The sequence below is a fragment of the Sus scrofa genome, chromosome 18 (genome assembly GCF_054392235.1).
Source record: "Sus scrofa isolate SSC_HxYL_T2T_F1_AM1 chromosome 18, Sscrofa_HxYL_maternal_Yorkshire_Landrace_v2.0, whole genome shotgun sequence".
Lineage (NCBI taxonomy): Eukaryota > Metazoa > Chordata > Mammalia > Artiodactyla > Suidae > Sus > Sus scrofa.
Window position 1 is genome coordinate 27738358 of NC_139400.1, and position 23884 is coordinate 27762241.

A 23884-nucleotide genomic window follows, 5' to 3' on the forward strand; every position below is an offset into this window, starting at 1 on the left:
CCCACTGAGTGAGGCCAGGGATCGAATCCAAGGCCTCCTGGATCCTAGTCCGGTTCATTAACCACTGAGCCACAAGGGGAACTCCGAGATATTTTTAATTTAGAAAAATCGTATGCAGGTAGATTTAAAAAATAACATTTCTAAGCCTTATAGTTCAAAGTCTCAGTTGTCTCTCCTAGCTGCTTGATACCCTAAAAATACCCACTTCCCGCCATGATATCTCTAAAAGGCTTTTTATTGGTTTAGGACTTAAATCAAGGCACCCTCTAATTGAGAGAATCAAGAACTAGACAAGGCGTTCCCTGGTGGCCTACTGGTTAAAGGACTCTGAATTGTCACTACTGTGGTGCCGGTTTGATCCCTGGCCCAAGAAGTTCTACAGGCCGTGGGCACAGTCAAAAAAGAAACTAGACAAGTTTGTGTTGCCCTGTGACCTTTCCTCTCAGAATCCCCCACAGTGCTGATTCTCTGTCTCATCATTTCCTATCACCTACCCAACCTCCAACATACACATATACACACAAACGCACCAGTTTAACCAGTGGGGAAGGAGTAGGGACGTGAGGGTCTGTCCTCAGTGTAGAGGCTGGTCTGTCCTGTTTCCTCTCTGCCTTTAGCAGATGTAATACATGTTAACACCTTGGCAGCAGAAGTAGACTGGATCAGTTGGACACAAGATGACGGTTCTAAAATAAACAAAATGAAACAGCATAATCTTGAATTTGTGGTCAGCTGTGAGACTGAGCAAATGAGACTTTGCAGGTGGTTTGGCCATTAGCTGTGAGCCTGCTAGGCGTGTGTTGGGCAAGTGCACAGGATGTTCTGTGTGTGTACTGTATAACCTTGAAGCCTTGCATCTATTTCCATTTCCCCAGGACCGAAATCTTAAAACAGAAAAGCTACTTCCCCTTAGCTTTCAAAACAAAAGTAGGGCTTGTAAATCTGAACTCAACTGTTGCATACTGCTAGAGGGAATGACTTTGATACTAGGTACGATTTTTGGTGAGAATTTCTTTTTTAAAAATTCTGTTAGAACTTGAACAAAAAAAAAATATGTATGACTGATACACTTTGCTATACACCTGAAACTAACACAATGTTCTAAGTTACCTATACTCTAATAAATTTAATTTTTTTGAAGAGGAAAGCCCAGAACATTAATCACTGTGCATGTTCCATAGCAAAAGGCTGAGAAATTTAAACCAAGTCTGTTAAGACATGTATAAGCTGAGTATGTTGATTTCTGTGGTAGATAAAGCAGTGCTGTGTCCGAAGGCTGTGTTACTATTTTTCTTAGATCCCCTTGGAACTGGATATGTTGTTTAATGGCAGAAGACATTTCTATGTTAGGCCAGTCGTAGTGCCCCTCAAAACTTTGTGTTTAGGGTATCAGAGTCATGGACTAAATTAAGTGATTATCTGCCTATTAAAAAAAGCTGAAGTCATTTGAAGAAAACTGAACAGGTGCAGGAAGATAAGCCATTTGAAAATGTAAAGTGCATCTGAGAAAGCCTTTTGAAAGTCAGAGGGTTTTATGGATTTCTTTTGTCATTAATAATTGAACTTAGTGTAAAAGATATTTTAGCTGGATAGACTTACAAGGCTGGTAAAAGTACAGGAATTTTTTTTTTATAGATTGTTTTTGCATTGCCTTTGATGTGTCTCTATATCTTGAGCTAATTAATGATTGAAAGAAAAATCTGTGGAACTCAGTGTTTTTATGGCTTTTGGGATGGGGTGGGGTCAAAGATGACTGTGTGTTGGGGGCAGAGGGAGTTCTTTTGAAAGGCAGGCAGGAGTTCCCTTCGTGGCTCAGCAGTGACAAACCCGACTAGTATCCATGAGGATGCGGGTTCGATCCTTGGCTTTGCTCAGTGGGTTAAGGACTCCACACTGTCATCAGCTGTGGTGTAGGTTGCAGATGCGGCTTGGATCTCGCATTGCTATGCCTGTGGCGTAGGCTAGCAGCCGTATCTCCAATTCGACCCCTGGCCTGGGAACTTCCATATGCTTCAGGTGGGGCCCTAAAAAGCAAAAAAAAGAAAAAAAAAAGGCAGACTGAGATCGTGGGCCACTTAGCCTGTTTGCTTCTGCTTTGGCCACAGGTGCAGGCAGTCTGTTTTACAAAGAGTTAAAGTTCTGCTTCTAAACAGATGCCTTTCCAGTGTTTTTTCCTGCTGCTCTGAAAAACCATATGTGGGGGAAAATAGTCTTATTCTGTTTAAAGGTTAAGGGCGTTGCCTGCCTGAAAGCACCAGTAGTATTATTTAATATTTATTTTAAAGTTTGAGGCAAGAGATGAAGCAGACTTCCCAACATTTAACAAATGTTTTTTTCAGGGGGTGGCTGAGGGGGGAATATGTTTCTACTGCTTCTTTGTAGCTATAAAAATTAGTTTCATAGCCTCCGGGAAAGTTGTGTTGCTTCTCTTAAAGATCTGTCCTAGGAGGGCTGGAAGTTGACTTGTCATTTGGTCTGTAACTTAAACTGATACAAAAGTTTTTTTGAATGTTAGCAGTGTGCTTTTGGCACTTTACACATCTTGCTTCATCCTCAAAATAACCCTAAGAAGTAGATCCTGTTGTCATTTTTCCTGTTTTACAGATGAGAAACCAGAGGTTCAGGCCCTAGTCTCATGTCATGTAAGTTGCAGAGCTGGGGAGTTCCTGTCATGGCGCAGTGGTTAACGAATCCGACTAGGAACCTTGAGGTTGCGGGTTCGATCCCTGGCCTTGCTCAGCGGGTTAACGATCCGGCGTTGCCATGAGCTGTGGTGTAGGTCGCAGACACGGCTCAGATCCCGAGTTGCTGTGGCCCTGGTGTAGGCTGGCTGGCAGCTACAGCTCCGATTGGACCCCTAGCCTGGGAACCTCCATATGCCGCAGGAGCGGCCCAAGAAATGGCAAAAAGACAAAAAAAAAAAAAAAAGAAAGAAAAAGAAATAGCTTAAAAAAAAAAAAAAAGTTGCAGAGCTGGGTGATAAACTTAGGCTGTCTGACTCCAAGCCACTAAACACCACACCGTGGTACTGGTATTTCCCCCAGTCCACGTGGAAAGGAAGGTCATAGCATTTCCCGAAGGGAGCGGACTCAGCGACAATAAGTAGTTTCCTGTCATAAGGCTGGTGTTGAAATCAGAATTCAAACCTGGGTCAGTTTGAAGTGAACACCTGTGTTCTTTCCACCACGTGTAACCTATTACCTCTTAGCGTACATTACTATAATAGCTGACTTGACGGAGAGCTTTTTATTTCTGGTGTTGGCTGCCTTCAGTTTATAGAGGAGATTGTTTAGAAAGTTCATTTGTGAGGTGGTGCTCTGGAACTCAGAATACATTGTCTGCTAGCAACAGGCGTTGTACCTGGTTGTGATTCCTAGGCCAGAGCCCCTTGGGACAGTCCATGTGTTTCATCCTCTTAGGCCTGTGATATCAAGCTGGGTCCAAGACCTGCCTTGAGTTCCAGGGGAGTAAGAGAAGATACGTGTTGCTAGTTGTTTCCAGATTCCGTTTGCCCCTTTCTGTAGGAAGTAAAGTATGGGGTTGAGGATGAGTATGGAGCGTCTGACGTCAGACCTGGTTCTGATTGTGGATGCACTCATACTAGTTCTCCCACCTGCTCTACTAGGTGACTTGAGATGACCTCTTGACTTTTCTAAGGCTCACTTTCCTCATTTGTAAAATGGATGGGTACCTTCATTGTAGGGCTGGAATGAGACAAACAGGTGTTAGGTGCTCAGCATAGTATCTGGCCATGGATGGTGCTCAGGAAATGACAGCACTGTGATGGAGATGGTGGTGATTTATTCTGCTTAGTGGTCCATCTCTTCTGTTGCCAGAGGTTTTTGTAGAGGTGAATGCTTTCTGAGTAGACTGTGTGGTGTAACATTCCGAATTGGATATAAGGTAAAGTTTGGCATTCCCTTTATTTTGTAGCCATGTAAATTGGTGGATTGCCTTGTAATTTAAATATGATATTCTCAAATTATATGTTGTAAATTTTTATAGACTTATAAAACTTGGATTTTAATTGGAAATACATTGGTTGAAGATATTAACAACTTTGATGAGCCTTTTAAGTTTTTGTTGCATTTAAACCTAACGTACTTCTTGTTTCTCAGAGGGAGAAACTGAGGTAGGAAGTAAGGATGAGCTTTTGCCCAAGGGCTATTAACTAAAGCAAGGGTGGGACAAATAGTCAATATTCTGTGAAGGGCCAAATAGTAAATATTTTGGGCTTTGTGGGCCATACAGTCTTTTTTGTAACTCTGCTCTGCTATTGCAGCACAGAGGCAGCCATCAACAGTACCTAAGTGGATGGGCTTGGCATGGTACAGTACATTTTTGTTTGTAATAATAAATCATGGGCCATAGTTTGTGGGCTGGTGGAGTAAAAAAAACACATTCACTCTATCTCATTGTAAAGCCCTATCTTGGGAGTTCCCTTTGTGGTGCAGTGGAAACGAATCCGACTAGTAACCAGGAGGCTCTGGGTTCGATCCCTGGCCTCGATCAGTGGCTTAAGGATCTGGCATTGCCATGAGCTGTAGTATAGGTTGCAGATGTCCGTGTGGCTGTGGCTGTGGTGTAGGCCAGCTACTGTAGCTCTGATTTGACTCTTAGCCTGGGACATCCATATGGCCCTGAGTGCAGCCCTAAAAAGCAAATAAATAAATAAATAAATAAAACCTTCCTTGGTCCTACATCTCTCTCCGTCGGTTGATGTAGATTTATTAAAGATTATTTTTACCATTGGCTTCGTTTTCACTTGTCCTTTCATATAACACTTCCTTCACCATAAAATGATTCATATAGGGAATTCCCTGGTGGTCTAGCAGTTAAAGATCTGGCTTTGTCACTGCTGTGGCAGGGATTTGATCCTTGGCCTGGAAATTTCTGTATGCCACAGGCTCAGCCAAAAAAAAAAAAAAAAAAAATTCATCTACATTTTCAGTTGAATTGTTTCCCGAACTCTAGATAGTATAGCTGCTTGCCTTCCAGCTTCTCTCCAAGAATATCCCAACAAGCCCCTAAACATGTCTGATACTGATTTTAGTACTATATTCTCCAAAATCAGAGTGTAGTCTTTTTATGTCTGTTCGCTCATCTGTTACCCAAGTGGGAAACTTGGATGTCCCCTTAACTCCTGCCTCATCCTTTTTATTCTGCCTCCTTGAAATCTTTACTCTCCTCCCCCTCTCCATCTCTCCTACTACCACTGCTTTATTCAGGTGCTCATCACCTACCTACACTGTTGCTAATCATCACAATTTAAAGGCTCCCCTAAGCCTCTGTCTTCTTCCAGTCTACCTTTCATTTTGCTTCTAGAGTGATCCTGTTTTTAGTACACCCAATCATGCCACTTCCTGCTTTAAAAACCCCTTAGTTTTTCAGTGCCTGTGTTTTAAAGCCTAACCTTGGTATAGAAGTCATTTCAATAGAGGGGTATTGCCTTCTGCTGTGACAGTCAGAGATGTGGTGCTGAACCCAGCCTGCAATATGCCAGCCTTCTCAGAGGACTGTTCCTAACTGTTCTACATGGTTCCTTTCTCTTCTTGCTAATTTTAGCTTATTTAATATTTACCTCAAGCTTTGCATCTTCCTCGGTCTTCCTCGAGCTCCCTGCCCCTTCTCTATATTTGCCTTAGATGCTTTTTCTGCCTTCTGTGTGCTTTAATAGCACCCTTTGTTAGTCCCTCGACTGAGCTTTTACCACTTCATTGTCAGCTTGTGCTTGTGGCTCCAACTCCCACCTTTTTCTCAAGCTGCTCCTTGGAGGATAGGTCCTGAATCTTTTATACATTTATCCTAAGCTCCTAGGACTATACTATACCTTGTACATCTGGGCTGGGACATTTTGAAGAATGGTAAATATTCATTAATATAGAAGTGGGGCCACATGTACATTTTTCTTTCCTTTTTTTAGGGGGGAGGGGGAAGTTCTTAGTTTCACTCTTCTAGGGAAATTAAAAGCCTGAGGAAAATGGCAAAAGGAAAAGATCCTTGGGCTTGGTCTGTGGTACAAAGAGTGCTCAGCGGACAGGCCTAGGGCTTAGAACCATGTCCTTGTAGGTTCTTCATGACCTGGCAGCTCATTCCCTAGAGCAGTGGTGCTTCAAGGAGTACACATGTCTGATGAATGCCTACTGCCCACTATCCCCATCCACTTGTCAGTGGGGGATGTTAATTCTGCATCTAATACATAGAGATGATTCTTCATTTATGTTTCTCCACATTTCCAGTCACTTCTCCCACCTCATATTTTTCTCCCTTCTCCTTGCATTTCATAGTTCTTCAGGATATTCTTCATGTGTCTAGTTTCCCTTCTTCAAAGAGAGGGGCTCTAGATGCAGTGAGCTTCTAATGATGAAGATGTTAGCATTGCAGTTTACAGCTCCAGATGCGTTTGCACTAATAGGAATGTTGGTGTAGATGAGGATTGATAGTCCAGAATAAAATAGTGTACTTCAGATACAAGTGAGTTAAACTGGCTTTTATTTGTGAGAAATTACATTCTGAGTTTAAGTAATTGGCTTAAGAACTTTTGAAACAAAACCTGTGTCTGTTAGCTAGGGACTTGTTAGAATCAGACTTACTTTGGTGAGGTGAGCATCATCTTGTACCCCTTGCTGTGCCCCTGGCCTTAGGATCGTGATTTCTTACCTTTGCAGATAATGAGTGACCTAAGAGCTCTGTAAAGGCAGCCTTTCGTGGGAGGAGCCACAGGGTGGCCTGGAAGATGAGTTGGAAAATGGGGAGGAGGTGCCCATTTGCATTCCTGTTCTTAGTACTTTAAATCAGAAAGGCTCAAACATTTATTTGTCATATTTAGAGTACTGTTTGCTGGTTTTGAGATTGAGCCTGTGCAGATAGTTAGCTGGAACCTCTAAAGAAAACCTCTTTGTTCTTAAGTGACTGCTTAGTAATCTGCATAACAAATGAACCATTTTGCTTCAGAGATGTGAAATAGGCATCTATAAGTGAATAGTTTTTGAAACTAAAGTTGTTAAGACAAAGTTCATCTTTTCACAGTAGGGTTTCTCCAGAAAACCCTCTTTACTCTATTGAAATGCAGCTAGTTTGAACTAGGAAAGCATATTCCAATAATAGGCCCAGGCAATTAGCCTTTACTATAATGGGGTGAATGCTGGAATTTTTTTGTGTATTATCATCATCAATTGGTGTTAGTCCCAGGGAACCACATAATAGCTAGAAAACCTTGATTGAGAGATGCAAACAAAGGTTTCTGTCTTATTCATAGGCAGGCTTTAGTTCTTAAAACTAAATAAATGTTAGGCTCTTAAATCTTATACTTTTTTTGGTAGCCATCTGTCGATGGTAAGATTAAGAAATGGTGCCTCAGAATTATGTCATTATTTTGAATTAGAAGAAAATGTTGAGGGAGTCTTCATTTAGTGCCGTATTCATACTAGACCTTGTGTGGAAATGACACAGTGGTGTGCTGGTGAATGCTCAACAACCACCCACAGTGGGCTAAAGCTCTGATTTGTAGCATTTAGTTGTTTTTGAGGCATAAATACTCTACCATGACTGATTTCAGACTGCAGATGTGAGGTCACTGAACTTGAAGTTGGGGAGAGATGCGTATAATCGCTTTTTAGTTTACTGCCAGATTCACCTCAGTTACTAATTGTTCAGAATTTTACAGCCTTTATTTTTAATAATTCTCATTCCTGACTTTACCTTTGTTCTTTGTTTTCTTTAAAAATTAGCTTTATGGATGTATAACTTATCAGACAATAAAATCTGGCAATTTCAAGTATACAGTTTGATGAGTTTTGACAGGTGTACCCCACCACAATCTTAATACCTTATTACCTCTTCTGCACATAGTTGCCAGATTCATTTTTCCAAAATCTTGCTTTGCATTCACCACTCACCTGAACATAAAACCACCACTAGCCGTATACTGTCCATAGGATAAAGTATAAAACTCCATGGCCTGATGCTCAGCTGTCTTGGCTCTTTTCAGCTTCTCTGACCTTGGTTTACTACATCTTGGCTATGGGACTCTCTTATTAAAAAAATAAACAAACTTTATTCAGCTGGTTCCTAGCACAGTTCTTGTATCTCTGCCTTTGCTCATACCTGTACCCTGCTTACAGCACAACTGTCACCTCCTATTGTTTCTTGGCTGCCTTTCCTTAAGAGTCTGGCTCGCACCCCATTTTCTTCTAATACAATCCAGTGTTTAGTGATGACTCTCTCATCTGACTTGTTGCACCACTGTTTGGCCCTTAACTTTGCCACTTATATTGAAATCCTAGGTTTCTTAAAGAGTAATTTGGTCTTCCCTAACAAATTTCTAAACTATGATAGGATAGAAAATATTGTACAGCTTAGTTTTTAGCATTTGGCTTTGCCGTACCCCCCCCCCCCCCAAAAAGAAAACTTAATAAATGATTCTTGAAGACTATAAACTTTTTAGTGGCTCTTCCAATTCAGTCACAAACTCAGTGATGCTGGTGGGGAGAATAGTCTGTGCTACATCATACATCTCTTAGAGGATGAAAGTTTGGTTTTTCACAGAGTGTAAATTTATAAGTGGGCAGTAGAGTCTCAGAAGCAGTGTTAGTCATTAAAATGCACATCGGAGCTTTTATCTCTGCCTTGAACATTCATCCAAGGGTGGTTGGCATCATGGACTTTGAACTCTTGGCAGGATTTAAACATTTAAAGTAGGTCCAAAAAGAAAATTCTTTGTTCCTTTCAGCCAGCTTTATTTCACTTTTTGAAGTCCTAGTAAGAAGTCAGTAGGGTGTATCTCATTGATTTCCTTCCTGTCCCAGGAAGCCATATTACAGTATTCTGAAAGAACTTTCGTGTCTTTCTCAGTAACTTTACTGTAAGCAAATTGTTTTCCTTTTTCTTTCTGTTTACTTTTTCTTAAAAAAAAAAAAGAAAAAGAAAATTGCCCATTTGTTTGTTGAAATCTGACATTGAAAAATAACAAATGTTTGGAACAATTATGGATGCCTATCCATTTCACAGCCTACCTTGCAGGTTTCTTTTCTTCCATCCTTTAAATAATGGATTTACTAAGGTTCCACAGTTGGTCTTCATCTCTTGGTAGTTGACATGCCTTTCTTTGGTGATTTCGTCTGTTATTGTCCAAATACAAGTGTCTCTGAATTTTGAAAACTCTGCATCTCGTGGGTTCCAGTCTTGGGTAGCCAGATGCCTATTGGACACCTCCATTTACCTGCCCTTCAGAGACCCCGGATGCAGCATGTCCTAAACACAACAGCATCTGCAAGTCTTGCACCTTCTCTTATTGCCGTTCTCTTGCTGAATGATATTACCATCCCCGCGTAACTGGAACCTAAAACCTTGGAATCATCCTTGATGTGTCCCTTTCCTCTCACCTTCTCTGTCAGTCCAGTGCACCTCAGACATCTCCCTGAATCCATTTCCTTCACTCTGTTTGAAGTCAGACTAACCTCATGGATACTGTTTTTTTTTGTTTTTTTTCCTTTTTAGGGCTGCACCTGTGGCATATGGCCGTTCCCACGCCAGGGGTCAAATTGGAGCTGCAGCTTTCTGGCCTACATCATAGCCACAGCAACGCCAGATCAGAGCCATGTCTGCGACCTACAGCTCATGGCAACGGCGGATTCTTAACCCACTGAGCAGGGCCAGGGATCAAACCTGAGTCCTCATGGATATTAGTCAGGTTTGTTACCATTGAACCACAACAGGAGCTCCACAACAGCTAACCTCATACTTGTTGGGAGGGGGACTCCCTCACCGCCCCTGAAGTGTTGAATTGGTGAACTAAGCACAGATGCACTTCTCTCGTCTCAGATTAACCAAGCTCATGAGTCTGAAAGGTAAAGTTGGAAAGCTAGTATATAATTTTCAGTGTGTACCAGCATGTTCTCTGCTAGACATAGCTAAGAGCTTATACCATAATAGAAGGTTATCTGAGAAAGAATCGGAACAAAAGCAGTGTGATGAGTCAAGTGTTTAATGACTTATCACGATCAGATGATGCCACCCTCTCATAACAGGGAGATTACTTGTGACCAGAACACTCATCTGTGAGCATAGGCTCCTCCTCTCCTGCCCAGTGGCTGTCATGGCCCCTGCTACCCTTTGTCTTTTTAAATTCTCCTTTAGTGCTTGCAGGGCAGATCCTTGCTGTCAAATACCTTATTTCTCTACATTCATTCTGGCTCTGCTTGAATCTTGCATGCAGGAAACCAAGACTTCTCTTCCAGATGGCTTACATCCTTCTCTTATTTATCATTATGTATTAATCTCAAGTTGAACTTTGAGGGCCTTCTTATTTCCTGTGTTTGGAGAAAACTTCATTGTAGCTGCCATGTAAGAACAAAAGGCTGGAGTTCCCGTCGTGGCGCAGTGGTTAACGAATCCAACTAGGAACCCTGAGGTTGCGGGTTCGGTCCCTGCCCTTGCTCAGTGGGTTAACGATCCAGTGTTGCCGTGAGCTGTGGTATAGGTTGCAGACGCGGCTCGGATCCTGCGTTGCTGTGGCTCTGGCGTAGGCCGGTGGCTACAGCTCTGATTCGACCCCTAGCCTGGGAACCTCCATATGCCGCGGGAGCGGCCCAAGAAATAGCAACAACAACAACAACAACAACAAAAGACAAAAAAAAAAAAAAAAAAAGGCTGAGTTCTCTTGCAGTGCAGTGGGTTAAGGATCTGGTATTGTCACTGCAGTGGTTTGGTTTGCTGCTGTGGCGAGGGTTTGATTCTTGGCCCAGGAACTTCCAAATGCCAGGGGCATGGCTGAAAAAAAAAAAAAAGACAAAAAGCTACTCTTCTCTTGGTTCAGGAGGCATCATTACCTCCTGAAACATCCTGTCCCTTCCGCACCATCCTGGGTTTGGAGCAGCCTCTGTATGCTTCCTTAGCAAGCTCTGGGTAATTCTTCTCATAACACTCCTTTATTTCACTGTTTGGTAGTTGGTTGCCTGTCTTATTTCCCCACTAGAACTGTTGTAGGGCAGGTCCGCTCTTCTTTCTAGATCCCTCTGTTTAGCACAGTGCCTGCCCTCCTTTTACATTATTCACTTAACCAGTGTTTGTTGAGCACCCAACATAGGCCAGACAATAAGTCAGCGAAGGTTCCCTCCCCTCTTGGAACTTAGATTTTCTGTAGGTAAAGAAGGATGTAAACAGAATAGTACTGTGGTAAGACCTACAAGGAACAGACAATAGGCTAACATAGAGAATAGTCGGGGGTCTGCTGGGTGTGTCCTTCAGGTGGTGAGAAAGTTCACTGAGGAAGTGGTATTTAAGACACACCATAAAGGATAAGAGGAAGCAAGCTGTCTGTAGAACAGGGAAGTTGGAGCCAGCCAGAAGTAGCCATTGCAGAGGCCGTAAGGAGGGCAAGAGCTCACTGTGTTTTGGGAAATGAAAGACCAGTATGGCCAGAAAGAAAGAATGGGCATGAATGTACTGTGTTGGTCATATTGTGTTGTGGGCTCAGATGAGTGAAATAAGACAACTATTGATACAGTGATTCACATGGTTAGGATTTGTTTGGAAACTAGTACTTGGTTATTTGTTAGAGCTTATGATTCTTAGTATTCTTTTTGCATATTCTTTTCTGGAAAGTTAATTTTCACAAAAAATAATTGAAAGAGAACCAAGAATTTCAGTCTTACGTGAAACATAGCTTACAGTTGACCAGTCAGAGGAAGTTCCTTTTTATGCCTGAATTTCTTATCCCTAGGGAACCTAAAGTACAGCCAGATAAGCCTTCTGTATCACATTGAGATTTTTCACTTAGTCTTGCAGACCATCATTATTTTCTGCTGGTTGATGTACTATTTCAGCACAACTGTTGAGCTAAATACTGTTAAAGTGTTATGATAGCCTCCTCTGCAAAGCGATTCAGGCTATGCACAGCTGAGTTGTTTAAACTTGTACAGTTTTTGAGGTATGCTGATTTAATGTAACTTTAAAATACTATTTAAAAACATTTTTAAAAACTATATATTTAAAAACTATTTGGATTTTCTGTGGGTGCAAGACTTCTTCACTTCTCAAAAACCCATTTTGTGCCTTTCGCTGTCCAAGTTGCTTACGCATTATTGGGCTTAATGAGAAGCAGGATATTGAGCAGATGCACAATGAGTAGTAGCTCCACCACTTACCAACAGTCTTACTTTCGGAAGGTGTCACAGACTGGACATGTCTTCATCTTTATTGTGAAAAAGGTACCTGCAGGATAAGGTCATTGAGAAGATTGAATGAAGTGACGTATATGTGACACTAACATCTCTTGCTCGAGGCTTGGTTAGTACTTGGAAGGCACCTGTTCATCTTCAGCTACCCTGTGGGGTAAATAGGATTATCTCCACCTTCATCCGTGGGGGAAAGCACGCTTTAGAGCACATTCACTTGCTCTAGGCTGGTGCTTCTCAAACTTTTATGTGCATGCCAATTGATGGGGGATCTTTTTTTTTTTTTTTTTGCCTTTTCTTGGGCTGCTCCATGGCATATGGAGGCTCCCAGGCTAGGGATCTAATTGGAGCTGTAGCTGCCAGCCTAGGCCAGAGCCACAGCAACGTGGGATCCAAGCCATGTCTGCGACCTACACCACAGCTCACGGCAACGCCGGATCATTAACCCGCTGAGCAAGGGCAGGGATCGAACCTGCAACCTCATGGTTCCTAGTCGGATTCATTAACCACTGCGCTACGACGGGAACTCCAGGAATCTTTTTAAAACGCAGGTTCTGGGAGTTCCCATCCTGGCATAGCAGAAACGAATCCGACTAGGAACCATAAGGTTGCAGGTTCGACCCCTGGCCTCGCTCAGTGGGTTAAGGATCCGGTGTTGCCGTGAGAGCTGTGGTGTAGGTTGCAGATGAGGCTCGGATCCCAAGTTGCTGTGGCTGTGGTATAGGCTAGCAGCTACAGCTCCAATTGGATCCCTAGCCTGGGAACCTCCATATGCCGCGGGTGCAGCCCTAGAAAAGACAAAAGGCAAAAATAAAATAAAATGCAGGTTCTGGTTCAGTTAGTTTGGAATGAGGCTCAGTTTCTGTGTTTCTAATAAGTTCACCATCTTGAGTAGTTAGGCCCTAGGCTACTTACCCTGGGAAGTGGTGGAGCTGGGCCTGAAACCCAGGTTTGCTTTACTTCAAAGCCTTCCACCATCCAAAGAACCTCCCTGATTCTTACCCGTGGAAGGAAAGTTTGTACTGAGGGACCATAAGTTGGTTATTTAATAATTTCTTAAACTAGTAAGAATCTGAAGTTTTATTTTATTCATTCATTTCAACATTTACTTAGAACATTTAATGTGCTGTATCCCCTTTGTAAAGAAGTATAGAACTAGATTTTTTTTTTTTTTTAAATGAGGGAATATCACTTCATGTTGTCTGGTGGACAGTTACTGGTGTCTCATCACCTTACATTTAAATGCCCCATGTTACTCTTACCCTACCCTTTTATTTTTGTTAGCACAATGTCCTGTACCTCATCTACCAGGTTGGAAATGACAGATAATTCTTGAGTCCTCTTTCTCCTGACGTCTTATCCGTCATGAAGTTCTCTCAGTTCTTAGCAATCTCATTGAAATGTGGCTTTCTCTTCGGCCCTCTACTCCCTGTCAGCTCTTACCTGTTCTTGCTCATCAGATCCCCACTCGCTTTCCTCCCACCACTGTCTCTCAGACTGCTCTACAGTCTTGCTGGAGTTCATCTTCCTAAATCAGGACGAGTCTGAGTATGCTACACCCCACCCCTCTCCAAAAGCTGTGGTCTGTATATAGACAGAGGATGTAGGATGACTTAGAGCACAGACTTGAACTAGACTGCCTGGGTTCATCCCTTGCTCTGCAGTTTACTGGCTGTGTGAGCCTGAGCAGGCTACTTAGCCTGTCTTTGTAATAATAACTTGTCTCCCTGGGCTGCTGTGAGAGTTTTAAGTTGGTACAAAAGGCTTAGAATGGTGCTTGCTGCATTGTAAGTGCCAAAGGGCTAGCTGTTGTTAATATTTGTGGTTCAAGGGGAAGCGTGGCAGTTTTGAAAATTGGGAAGGGGCTGCACTGGCATAAAAATTGGACTGAATGTTATCTTTGGAACAAATTACAGGTCTAGAATCCCCTCATCAGCAGTTGCTAACATCAGTGTATAAAGGACCCAAGTGTGTTAAGGGTAAAAAGTCATTCTGTACTTTACTCTTCTCAAGATTGAAAAGCTATAATTTCAGCCTTGTAAGGTAGTAACTAAGGTAGATTAGACTAATAGATGTACTTTGTTAAATCTGAGGTTACTGTTTTTAGAGTATTAATGTTAATAGCAAGTACTGAGCCTTTCCTTAATCCTGTGATACATTTACCATTACCGCGTTTTTGCATTGAGGAAGACCAGGGCACAGAGAGGTTAAATGAACTGCCCAAGACGCACATGACATCTTGAGATTCAAACTAATGAGCCCACTCTCTAACCACTAGACTTCAGACTTATTGTGAGATCTCTATTCCTGGAAAAGAGCCCTTTTTCCTCTGGGGAAGTGAAGCTCTGAAAGCAAGTGATCTGGTGAAACTGAGTGGCAGAGAGGTGGTTGGTAGGGTTCCTCTGTGGTCCTGTCAGTTCTCCAGGATGTGCCTCTGCGGTCCTGAATTTTACTCTTTGGATAATGCTGACATTGGGTATTCTCTATTCTTTTAAAGTGATGTTAATGGTTTTAACAGAAAAATTCTTCATTACTCTTGGGCAGAGTGCAATCACGTATTGATCCCTGTCTGGCTTCCTCTGTCACCTGGCATCTTCATGAGTCACCTTCCCTGGCCGTCCAGCCAACACATATGCTCAGGGAGTGCATGCCACCTGATCAAACTGAAGAGCAGGGAAGATAGATTTAGTATTCAAATACAGATACTCATTTTGATGTGTTTAAACATGTTACAGTTCTGTCAGAACTGAGGGACAAATAGTGATAGATATGTTGGTCTTTTGTTTGCTTATTTTTTTAAGGCAATGATTATTTCCTTGGGAAGAAATACTGAAAAGAAAAAAATGTAATCTTACAGTACTATATGGCTCATCAGTGGATAATATTTACATTGTCATTACTACAGCATCTCTCATTTGTTTTAAATAATCAAGGGTAAGCTCTGGTTTTTAGTAAAAAGTTGGAGACTAACATGTATTTCTTTAAATGTTGAATATTGTTGGAGGATTCAAATTTGTAATTCTTTAGTGAGGATTCATTATTATGTTTACTGTAACAGCAAACATAGTTTGGTCTAAGGAGTGCTATTTAAAATATCAGGTCCACCCAAGAAATAAGAAATTAACCCCACATCCTATTTGGGGCGTACATTTAGAAGCACAAACAATTTAAGTATTGAGAGATGTAGTGGTATCCTGTGTCCTGTCATTTAATTGAGTGATGCTGTATCTAAATTTTCCTTGTTTTCAGCTTCTTCTGTCCATGTTTTGGAGTTGACCTATTGCATTAAATGAGATTTAATTGGCTTGCCTTGTGTTTCAGATAGTTAATGAGAGATGCTTCATATCCTAGTGTGTTTTTGTTCATGCATCTTGGAGAGCCATCTTCACATTCAGGTAGTGTTCTGAGGAGAGAGGTCAGTAGAGTGGATCCTTTTCCTTTGGGTGACCTGGCCAGGGCCACTTATTGGTGAGAAAGAGCACTGGGCAATTAGATGTACCGATGACAGTTGGGGTAGTGTTTAAAGATAAATTTCGGGGAGTTCCCATTGTGGCTCAGTGGAAATGAATCTGACTAGTAACCATGAGGATGCAGGTTTGATTTCTGGCCTTGAACAGTGCGTTAAGGATCTGGTGTCACTGTGAGCTGTGGTGTAGGTTGCAGATGTGACTCCGATCTACCGTTGCTGTGGCTGTGGTATAGGCCAGTGGCTACAGCTCCGATTCACCCCCTAGCCTGGAAACTTCCATATGTCGGTATGGCCCTAAAAAAATAAATGAAAAATAAAAAGAGGAAGGTAGTGTCATTAAAAAAAAATAAACTTTGTTTCACTTTAAAAGGTTTAATACCAGTATTGGTGAGAGTATGAGGAAAACAGGTTGGCTCACATGACAATGGTTAGAAAGTGACTGTGCAACCTTTTTGAAGGACATTTAGGCGCTATCAAAGATATAGATCCCTTTGACTCAGACATTCTAATTCTAGAAATTGCAAACAGAAACTTGAAAAGGTGGAGTTCCCATTGTGACTTGTGGTTAAGGACCTGACGTCTCTGTGAGGATGTGGGTTCAGTCCCTGGCCTTGCTCAGTGGGTTAAGGATCTACCATTGCTGCAAGCTTCAGCATAGGTTGCAGATGCAGCTTGGGTCCGGTGTGACCAATCCAGTGTTGTCCATCCAGTGTTGATTCGGAACTGCAGCTCCGATTTGACTCCTGGCTTGGAAATTTCCATATGCCGCAGGTATGGCCATAAAAAGGAAAAAAAGGAAAAGTACAACAAAAGAAATGTACTGAGATACTCAGTGTAGCATTTAAATAGTAAAATGCTTGAGTTCCCGTTGTGGCGCAGCGGAAACGAAACCGACTAGGAACCATGAGGTTGCAGGTTCTATCCCTGGCCTCGCTCAGTGGGTTAAGGATCTGACGTTACCGTGAGCTGTGGTGTAGGAGCTCCGATCCTGTGTGGCTGTGGCGTAGGCAGGCAGCTACAGCTCCAATTTGACCCCTAGCCTGGGAACCGCCATATGTCGTGGATGTGGCCCTAAAAATAAATAAATAAATAAATAAGCAGGCTGTCATTAGCATTTTACTATTTATCTGTTCATTAATGGATGCTTAGTTAAATTATGGTACATCGATATTGCACAGGCATTTTTTTTTAAAGGAGCTTAGATCTCTATGTGCTATTAAAGATGTCCTCCAGGAGTTCCCGTCGTGGCGCAGTGGTTAACGAATCCAACTAGGAACCATGAGGTTGCGGGTTCGATCCCTGCCCTTGCTCAGTGGGTTAACAATCCGGCGTTGCCGTGAGCTGTGGTATAGGTTGCAGATGCGGCTCGGATCCTGCGTTGCTGTGGTTCTAGCGTAGGCCGGTGGCTACAGCTCCGATTCGACCCCTAGCCTGGGAACCTCCATATGCCGCGGAAGCGGCCCAAGAAATGGCAAAAAGACAAAAAAAATAAAGATGTCCTCCATATATAACATGAAGAAAGATGTTTATAGAACATTTTGCACCTGTATGGATGTACATGATGTTGTGAATGTGTATATATAAACATTAATGTGTGAAATGTGTAACTGCTGATAATAACTGGCCAGTGGGATTAGAGGGTAACAGGGAATGGGGAGGCTGCTTTAGCTGCCACTCACATTTCTCTCTCTCTTTTTTTTTTTTTGGCAGCACCTGTGGCATGTGGAAGTTCCCAAGCCGCTGCAGTGACAACACCAGATTCTTAACCTGCTGCCACATCGGGAACTTTCCCACTCACATTTTAAAAGATAAATTTTAAAAAGCCTAAAACTCAGCGCTTTACTGGATGAGGTTAAGTCCTATTGGAAGGCGTTCTCAGAACTGCACTCTGCCCTGTGTTTGTGGCACCAGCAAACTGTTTGTCTCACTTAGTGGCACCTGAGCCTATCAATCCTACTTGTCCCCATGAGACCAACACAGGAGAGGGAAACCTAATAGTTTTGTCACCTTTACAGTGCCAAATTTTCTTGCTATATATATACACCCACTGTTGTGTATGTCTGGGTTTGTTTTCTCTTGTTTTGCTAAATAACCCCCCCCCCTCGTGTTGTTTAATTATTCAGGAAGTACTCCTTGTGAGAAACTTGATTTAAATTTCTCAATCATAACTCACAGCCATACATTCTCTTTGCTGTTGTGTATATTTAAATCTTGAACTGATTTACTTTAAGTTACTAGACTAGCTTCCATATCACTTATTTATCACTCCCATGTCTTAATTGTACCTGACAACCCATTTCTTTCTATGTGTTAATCATTTCTATTGGTCTCAAGCTGGCAACCTTACTAGAATGGCAAGAAAGCTTCCTTTCTCATCTATATCACCTGTTACTGGTATGATGCTTAAAATAGCTCTAACCTCCCTTGTTGTATCACATTGCACACCTAGTTTACAGTCCACTTTTCACCTCACATGTGTTGACTTTCCAGGGTTTTCTGCTTATTCATTCATATTGGGGCTATTATGGTTGAGTTTTTCCTTTTTTAAAATTTTATTTGGCTGCACCCAAGGCATATGGAAGTTTCAGGGCCAGGTTTTGAACTTGTGCCACAGCAGTGACCTAAGCTGCTGCAGTGATAACACCAGATCCTTAACCTACTGTGCCACAGAAGAACTGTGATAAGGTTTTTCTTTAAAAGCAGTCTTTTTCTATCTAAAAATTTCATTTCTGGAGTTCCCATGGTGGCACAGTAGATTAATAAGAATCTGAGTGCAGTGCACTCACGTCACTGCAGGAGGTACGGATTTGATTTCCTGGCCCATTGCAGTGGGTTAAAGGATCTGGTGTTGCAGGAAATGTGGTGCAGATCACATCTGTAGCTCGGATTCAGTCCCTGGCCTGGGAACTTCCCATATGCCGTGGGCATGGCCATTTTTAAAAAAAGAAAAAATTTTTCATTTCTTTTGTTTATTTTCACTATGGATTTTTTTTTTTTTTTAAAGCAGCATTCCAGTTTCTGTTGAAGTTTTCTATCCCAGTTTTTTTTTCTTCATAAGTATTTGTTAAGGTAAAAAATAAAGACAGCTTATAATAGCTGCTTGAGCATATCAAATAGGATATTTGCCTACTACCTACCCATTTTTATAGTTTTTAAGCAGAATTTCAATCAAGAAGATACTGCTGTTTTCTATATCACTTTAGATTACTTTTTATTTTTTATTATTTTTATTTATTATTTATTTTGCCTTTTTGCTATTTCTTGGGCCGCTCCCGAGGCATATGGAGGTTCCCAGACTAGGGGTTGAATCGGAGCTGTAGCCACTGGTCTACGCCAGAGCCACAGCAATGCAAGATCCGAGCCGCGTCTGCAACCTACACCACAGCTCACAGCAACGCCGGATCATTAACCCACTGAGCAAGGGCAGGGACCGAACCCGCAACCTCATGGTTCCTAGTTGGATTCGTTAACCACTGCGCCACGACGGGAACTCCTAGATTACTTTTTAAATCCTTTTTTTTTTTTTAAAAAAAATACTGTTTATCTAATCAAGAAGATACTGCTATTTTTGTCTTTTTTTTTTTTTTTTTTTTTTTTTTTTTTGTATTTTCTAAGGCCACATCCATGGCATATGGAAGTTCCCAGGCTAGGAGTCTAATCAGAGCTGCAGCCACCGGCCTATGCCAGAGCCACAGCTACGCAGGATCTGAGCCACATCTGTGATCTACACCACAGCTCACAGCAACGCTGGATCCTTAACCCACTGAGTGAGGCCAGGGATCGAAACCACAACCTCATGGTTCCTAGTCAGATACATTGACCATTGAGCCAGGATAGGAACTCCGTGAAGATACTGCTATTTTCTAAATCACTTTAGATTACTTTTTAAATCCTTTAAAAAAAACAAAACAAAACAAAAAAAAACCACTTTTTCTAAGCCTTTGTTAAATTTCCAAGATACCTGCTGCTACCTCTGATAAGTCTTCTGAATGGGTAATAGAGACTGGGCTCAACTGAATAAGGGCATATTCATTTGTTTTGAAACAGAATCCTCTACATGGTGGGCTGCATTTTAATTTAGTGTTCTTTCCAGTGTGTTCATCTGGAGCTCTGCTTTTTTCAGAATAAAATCCTGATAGTGTTCTTAAACCTGTTACTTACTCCTTTGTATATGTATCGCCTGAGTCTCTGCTTCTCACTTCCCCCTTAAAACTTTTATGAAGTCAGGGTTGTTATTAATATTTGACACTGGCTCTGCCTGGTGAATGCGGAGTAGTAAAGGGAAGAGCAGGCATTGGTCAGTCATGTTCTGGTAAAGAACTAGGGAGTGAGAAGGCACTGAGACCAGAACTACAGAGTAGTGATTTATAAGGGCAAACTAATTGTTAACTTTCCCCCTTTCTTCTGAGTCTACAGGCATTTGTATTTGAATTTTAAAGCTCTTGCTTTAAGAAATTCTCCTTGAGTATTCTTGTGGGATAGCAGGCAAAGGATCCTGCATCATCACTGCTGCGGCTTGGGTCATTGCTGTGGTGTGGGGCGGGTTCGATTCCCAGCCTGGGAACTTCCACATGCTGTAGCCGTAGCCAAAAAACAAAAAAGAAATTCACCTTGAAATTATCGAAGTCATAAAATTACAAGAAGGAATCTCTGGTCTGTAGAGACAAAAACTCCTCATTAGACCAGAGGAGGAAAGGAAGAGGAGCCATGGCCTAGTCGTGCACCTAGTTGTACAGTGGCTCTGACTTAGAGATGTGTTGACTGCTCTGTTTAAAAAAAAAGTATGAGCCTGTCTAAGATCTTCTCATTTCTCTGATCCATTGTTTTTCACTCTTCCATAATCTTCATCTACTGAATGGGTCCCACTGCTTGGTATTTATTAATTTTTACATGTCATTTTGCAGTTGTAAGATACTGTATGTCTCTTGGAGAGTGCCACAGAAAATATTTCCTTTAAAATGTCACTGTTTACTGTGAATGATTCATGGATGCCTTGATTGGAATATCTGTGGGTAGGGATTATTAAACACTTACGTAGCTTAAGTCTGTTTTCATTGAGTGGCATTATAGTCTACATGTCAGATGTTAGGGTAAAAACTGGTCTGCTGTATTTAAAGTGAATCAAGGAAGTAAGGTTCTCAAGGATTTTCCAAGAAGAGAGGAGCATTGGAAACATGCCTACAAGTACACTGTGTAGGTATTCCATAAAGCCATATTAAATGTAGCTTCATAATGCTTCATGATGCTCTTTGCCCTGCACTGAGGTTGGTTCAGTGAAGTAGCATACAGCCCAGAATGGGAGATAGAATGTGTTTTAAATAGATGTTCCCATTAGGATTTTATAGACAGTCACCTGACCATTTTCATGTTTCTCTGTTGTCTCTGGGAAAATTACATGTTGCCAGTATGTCGAAGTTTTCAGGTGCTCTTGTCATCCGTAAGATTGTGATTTGTGTATCTTCTCCAGCCTGCTGTGATTAGGTAGTCTGCCTTTGGAATGACAGGGTTCTTTCTCTTTGCTTCTCTGGCATGTGGACTGTGGTTTCATTGACCTCCATACTGAGGACAGGAAAACTGGAAGTTGTAATTAAGTACTGGCATCTTTTAATCTGTCCTACCTTCTCAAATCCCCCCCCCCACCCCCGCCAATTTTTTAAACAGTTTTTCTAGACCATTGATTTTAATTTTCATGGTGGATTTGCTGTCTCTGGGTGTCCTGTATCTTGAGAATCTTGCAAATCTTTTTTCTCTGCAGTTCAGAGTTGTATTCAAAGTTTTCAGATTTAAACTGGATGTTTGACCAGCTCATCATTCTTTGGCGGTGAGTGTCCCCTTTCCACAGAAGTATAGTTAAACATATACAGCCTTCTGATTTAAAAAAGAGAAAGTGATAGTTATTAGAAATTAAATAAAAAAGAGTTCCCTGCTGGCTCATCAGGTGAAGGATCTGACATTGTCATTGCTGTGGCTCTGGTTACTGCTGTGGTGAAGGTTTGATCCCTGGACTGAGAACTTTTTACGTGCTGGGAGCAAAGTCAAAATTAAGAAAAGAAAAGAAAAAAACCAAGAACAAAAAAGAAAAGAACTTAAATAAAAAATAATTTCATTAAGGTTTTCAAGAGTCAGAGTTCCTGCTGTGGCACACAACAGGATTGGTGACGTCTCTGTGGCTCCAGGACCCAAGTTCAGTCCCCAGCCTGGCACAGAGGGTTAAAGGATCTGCGTTGCCATAGGTTGCAACTGCAACATGGATCTGATCCTGGGAACTCCATATGCTGGGGGACAGCCAAAAAAGAAAGAAAATCTTTGAATTAAAGATTAGTTTAATGAATCCCCATTAACCTAATTAAAAATTTGTACTTATCAGTATTTCTCACAAATCCACTTTTTTCTTCTTTTGAGATATTTTTGGGTAAATCCCTAACATTGTTGTCATTTAATACCTACATGTATGTATGAGTAGGATCAGTAGGCTTCTCTTAAAAATGTGGGCATTTTCTTCAATAACCATAATGCTCTCTTCACACTTCAGAAAATAAACATTTTAGGGTGGGATTACATGTAACATGCTGTGGATTTTACCTTTGAATCAAGCTGTAACAAACCAAATTTTGAAAAATATCATTAAGCTTTTTTGAGTTATATAAGAGTAATGTACTATTTAATTAGGTAATATACTTTTATGTTCATGGTTTTGTGCATTTTTAGGTAAAAGTAAATAATGCATTGTTGCTATAAAATAGCAGAGCAGCAAAGTTTGTATATTAAAGAGCAGTTTGTTTTATCAGTAACCTTCTAAATATTTTGAGGTGCTTAAGTGGAATTTTGACTTTTTAGAAATGTAAATTTTATTTCTGTTTTGACTGTATTTTCTTCGTCTCAAAATAGCATCATCATTTTCCACTATCTCCCTTTGCGTTTCTCTTTCTCACTTTTGCAACTGGGTCACCTCTGACTAATCTGACTTTGAAATCTACTGTTTAAAAGTTTTGTCGAGGTTGTAGTAGGGCTTTAGATTTCTTATATATCTTTCTGATACACTCACTTTTTCTGAAACCTATTTGAAAAAAAAATTTTCATAACTTATGACTCTTAATTTTTCTTTTTTAAAACATTTTAAGTTTTTATTTTTTCTGTTATAGTTGATTTACATTGTTCTTTTAATTTCTGCTGTACAGCCAAGTGACCCAGTCATATATATATATTTTTTCCCCCTTTTTCTCACATTATCCTCCATCATGTTCCATCATTGATTTTTTTTTTTTAGGTTTTTTTTTTTTTTAATTATTTAGGAATCTGGTAGCAGAATAATGCATCTAGGGAAGAGCTGAATTACAATGATTTTTCCCATTTAAAAAATAACATTAAAAAAATTTACCAAGAGAGTTCCCATTGTGGCTCAGTGGGTTAAGAACCCAACATAGTCTCTGGGCGAATGCAGATTTGATCACTGGCCTTGCTCAGCGAGTTAAGGATCTGGCGTTGCTGCAAGCTGCAGTGTAGGTTACAGATGAAGCTCAGATCCAGTGTTGCTGTGGCTGTGGTGTAGGTCAGCAGCTGCAGCTCCAATTGGACTTCTAGCCCAGGAACCTCCATGTGCCACAAGTGCGGCCTTTAAAAGAAAAGAAAAAAATTACCTAGATCTTGTCAGTTTTTTGTGGTTTAATTTTTGTCTTTTTTCAGGGCTGCACCCGCAGCATATAGAGGTTCCCAGGCTATAGGTCCAGTCGGAGCTGTAGCCACTGGCCTACACCACAGCCACAGCCACGCCAGATCTAAGCCGTGTCTGCAACCTACACCACAGCCCACGGCAATGCCAGATCCTTAACCCACTGAGCAAGGCCAGGGATCGAACCTGAAACCTCCCAGTCAGATTCGTTTCCGCTGCGCCATGACAGGAACTCCAGATCTTGTCAGTTTTTATTTTCATTTGAAATGAAAGCATAAACTTGAGAAGAAAGAAACTCCAAAGGCTAATGTGGTTTATAATCTGTTGTGTGGTAATGAACATGCTTGCTAGTTCATTTTTGGACTATGTAAAATTTAAGAAATACATGCATGCTACTTTTTACCCCTTAGATAATGAGTCTTTGATATATCGTAGTAAGTTGTCAGATTTTTTTGCTTTGCTTCTGGACAATGTATATTTATTTTGAAAAGGCTGATTTTAAACAAGTGATACCCTCCATTGCTCTGAATTCGTTTGACTTATTAGGTGTAAACCTGCAAACATACAGCT

At 41.2% G+C, this 23884-nt stretch overlaps 1 protein-coding gene and 1 long non-coding RNA gene across 14 annotated transcripts in view; one reads left to right on the plus strand and one right to left on the minus strand.

Moving 5' to 3' along the window:
- The window catches only part of UBE2H (ubiquitin conjugating enzyme E2 H), a 113307-nt gene that overhangs the window by 34904 nt on the left and 54519 nt on the right, over positions 1-23884 (plus strand). Inside the window, exon 2 of one of the 13 annotated variants that reach the window (XM_085005466.1) lies at positions 21401-21466. The exons of the other annotated variants lie outside the window; for them this stretch is intronic. The gene's annotated coding sequence lies outside the window, so the exon portion shown is untranslated. The remainder of the gene's footprint in view (positions 1-21400; positions 21467-23884) is intronic. 13 annotated transcript variants of the gene reach the window in all.
- LOC146394951 (uncharacterized) lies at positions 10561-16739 on the minus strand. The gene is made up of 2 exons (XR_014833901.1): positions 12942-16739; positions 10561-12482 (listed from the first exon to the last, which is right to left on the minus strand). It is a non-coding gene; the product is annotated as an uncharacterized LOC146394951 (long non-coding RNA).